The sequence below is a fragment of the Schistocerca cancellata genome, chromosome 3 (genome assembly GCF_023864275.1).
Source record: "Schistocerca cancellata isolate TAMUIC-IGC-003103 chromosome 3, iqSchCanc2.1, whole genome shotgun sequence".
NCBI lineage: Eukaryota > Metazoa > Arthropoda > Insecta > Orthoptera > Acrididae > Schistocerca > Schistocerca cancellata.
The window spans coordinates 737,679,557-737,682,312 of record NC_064628.1 but is presented as its reverse complement, the minus strand read 5'-3'; the positions used below and the strand labels follow the sequence as shown (position 1 = coordinate 737,682,312).

General features: G+C 46.4%; 1 pseudogene; it reads left to right on the top strand.

Moving 5' to 3' along the window:
• Positions 1–404: 404 nt before the first annotated feature.
• LOC126177853 (5S ribosomal RNA) lies at positions 405–522 on the top strand (annotated as a pseudogene).
• Positions 523–2,756: the final 2,234 nt, after the last annotated feature.

The following is a 2,756-nucleotide window of genomic DNA, read 5'->3' as shown; positions in this document are numbered from 1 at the left end:
CTCGGTCTGACAGATCAGAAGAACTTTTAAGGTTCGCTCTGGAAGTCCAGAAACGAAACACGACCGATCTTTCCTCCGGTCCAATAAATCCCGATCTCCTCACCTCGCGATAGATTAGCGCCCTGTCCGCATCACTCAGGTAAATCTCCCATCGTGGTAAGCCACACATGCAGCTGCGCCGGCCGGTGTGGCTGAGCGGTTCTAGGCGCTACAGTCTGGAACCGCGCGACCGCTACGGTCGCAAGTTCGAATCCTGTCTCGGGCATGGATGTGTGTGATGTCCTTAGGTTAGTTAGGTTTAAGTAGTCCTAAGTTCTAGGGGACTGATGACCTCAGACGTTAAGTCCCATAGTGCTCAGAGCCATTTGAACCATTTGAAAATACAGCTGCCAATCATACAGTTGGACAACGGCCTTGCCGCAGTGGATACACCGGATCCCGTAAGATCACCGAAGTTAAGCGCTGTCGGACGTGGCCGGCACTTGGATGGGTGACCATCCAGGCCGCCATGCGCTGTTGCCATTTTTCGGGGTGCACTCAGCCTCGTGATGCTAATTGAGGAGCTCCTCGACCGAATAGTAGCGGCTCCGGTCAAAGAAAACCATTATAACAACCGGGAGAACGGTGTGCTGACCACACGCCCCTCCTATCCGCATTCACTGAGGATGACACGGCGGTCGGATGGTCCCGATGGGCCACTTGTGGCCCGAAGGCGGAGTGCAATCATACAGTTAGATTTGGCTGCTCCCTTCCCCTCGAAACCACTACAACAAATTTTCCTCCTATCACGGGTCGACCGGCCAAATTCGCAGTGAACTCCTTTGCATCAGAATACGTCACACTTGTCCACCAATCAGATGGCGTTTTTCAGTCCATTAGCGGGAAAATAAGGACCCAATCAATACCTTCACTGCGCGATAACAACGTTGAAGTCACTGATAACAGTACCACCAAAGCATAGTTATTAAACACGGTTTACCAAAGCTAATTCACGAAAGAAGACGAAGTAAATATTTCTGAATTCCCATCAAGAACTGCCAAGATGACAAACATAGAAGTAGATATCCTTGGAGTATCGAAGCAACTTAAATCACTTAATAAAGGCCAGGCCTCCGGTCCAGACTGTAAACCAGTCAGGTTCCTCTCAGAGTATCCTGATAAAATAGCTCCATATTTAGCAATTACATACAACCACTCGCTCACAGAAAGATCCGTACGTAAAGACTGGAAAATTGCTCAAGTCACACCAATACCCAAAAAGGAAAGCAGGAGTAATCCGCTGAATTACAGGCCTATATCACTAAAGTCGATTTGCAGTAGGGTTTTGGAACATATACTGTATTGGAACATTATGAAGTACGGTACCTCGAAGAAAACGATTTATTGACACATAGTACGGATTCAGAAAATATCGTTGTTGTGAAACACATATACTCATGAAGTTCAAAACTCAAATGGCGCTGAGCTCTATGGGACTTAACATCTGAGGTCATCAGTCCCCTAGAACATAGAACTACTTAAACCTAACTAACCTAAGGACATCACACACATCCATGCCCGAGGCAGGATTCGAACCTGCGAACGTAGCGGTCGCGCGGTTCCAGACTGTAGCGCCTAGAACCGCTCGGCAACTCCTGGCGGCACTCATGAAATAAGTGCTATCGACAGGGGATGTCAAATTGAGTCCATATTATTAGATTTCCAGAAGGCTTTCGAAACCGTTCCTCACAAGCGTCATCTAACCAATCTGCGTGCCTACGAGTATCGCCCCAGTTGTGCGACTGCATTCGTGATTTCCTGTCAGAAAGGTCACAGTTCGTAGTAATATACGGAAAGTCATCGAGTAAAACAGAAGTAATATCCGGCGTTGCCTAAGGAAGTGTTATAGTCCCTCTATTGTTCCTGATCTATATTAACGACGTAGGAGACAATCTGAGTAGCCATCTTAGATTGTTTGCAGATGATGCTGTCATTTACCATCTTGTAAAGTCGTTAAATGATCAAAACGACTTGCAAAATGATTTAGATATGATATCTGTATGGTGCGAAAAGTGGCAATTGACCCTGAATTAGGAAAAGTGTGGACTTATTCACATGAGTACTAAAAAAATTCGCGATAAGTCACACAAATCTGAAGGCTGTAAATTGAACTAAATACTTAGGGATTACAATTACAAATAACCTACATTGGAAAGAACACATAGATAATATTGTGGGTAGAGCAAACCAAAGACTGTGATTCATTGGCAGAATACTTAGAACGTGCAACAAGTCTACTAAAGAGACTGCTCTACCATCTCAGCTACCCTATCACGACACACGTCTCCTCCTCACAGCTTTACTTCTGCCAGTACTTCGTCTCCCACCTTCCAAACTTCACAGAAGCCCTCCTGCTAAACTTGCAGGACTAGCACTCCAGGAAGAAAGGACATTGCGAAGACGTGGCCTTGACGCAGCCTGGCGGATGTTTCCAGAATGAAATTTTCACTCTGTAGCGGAGTGTGCGCTGATATGAAACTTCCTGGCGTATTAAAACTGTGTGCTAGACCGAGACTCGAACTCGGGACCTTTGCTTGTCGCGGGCAAGTGCTCTACCAACTGAACTATCTAAGCATGACTCACGACCCGTCCTCACAGCTTTAATTCCGCCACTTGCCCGCGAAACGCAAAGGTCCCGAGTTCGAGTCTCGGTCTGGCACACAGTTTTAATCTGCCAGTAACTTTCATGCCTGACACAGTTAGGATAATTAGAAGGT